The 893-nt window shown below is 37.8% G+C and overlaps 1 protein-coding gene across 1 annotated transcript in view; it reads left to right on the plus strand.

The window, feature by feature from the left end:
- OIT3 (oncoprotein induced transcript 3) overlaps positions 1-893 on the plus strand; it is a 34,040-nt gene that overhangs the window by 31,478 nt on the left and 1,669 nt on the right. The window lies entirely within an intron of this gene.

Below are 893 nucleotides of genomic sequence, written 5' to 3' on the forward strand. Positions count from 1 at the left end.
CCCCCCCCCCCCACAGACAGCACCAGGTACAGAGCTGGGCTACATCAGCCCATCCCTGATCACATGACAGAAGTTCCCAAGGGTGCTCCAACATGGAGCACCTTCTTCTAATCCCTCATTTGATGAGCGTTAATTTATTGTGAGATCATGACAAATGTAACTTCTGTGTGCACCCTTTATATTCTCAGTAGTTCTCAAATTGTTGAGATCAGCTATTGGGAAATATAGTCAAGCGTTCCTTTTCCAAAGGGCATGTGGCCAATCATTGCCCCAGTGTGCAGTGTCCAGTCCTGACAGGTTTTCTGCCCTAGCATTGCCTCTTTGAGTTCAACCTTCCCCACAATTTTCTAAATGTCAGACTCTGCATGCTGCTTCTTTAGATTTGTACACAGGAATGAGGCAAGACAAAGCTGGTGGAAGTTTCAGGTAGAAGTTTCGGTAAGAGAGAGAGAATGAGAGACCATACTTTCAAGGGTAATTTTCTTTATTCTAATAGTGTTCCTATTTAGTGTTAGAAGAAAGCAAAACTTTCTATTTCATATATCTCGATCTAGATCTAGATATAAATATATCTATATAGATATATAAATATATAGTTATAGTTTTATAATTATATGTATAGTTATGTAACTATAACACTATATCTATCTATCTATCTATAGATATAGATAACTGTCACATGATACTAACCCAGCACAGACAATCTCAGGCATTTAAAAATGACAGCTCAAAGTCCAACAGTTCATGATTGTCTTAAAAATCATGAGATTAAAAATACAGTACAACTGCATAACAAACCTACATGAGACTGGGGGAAAGTTCATTAGAAGGAGGTGTTTGTTATGAGAGCTAGACAATTTGCTGCATCAGGATAATGAAAAAATCAATTCCTG

This window comes from Alligator sinensis, unplaced genomic scaffold, assembly GCF_000455745.1.
Source record: "Alligator sinensis unplaced genomic scaffold, ASM45574v1 scaffold1274_1, whole genome shotgun sequence".
Taxonomy (NCBI): Eukaryota; Metazoa; Chordata; order Crocodylia; family Alligatoridae; genus Alligator; species Alligator sinensis.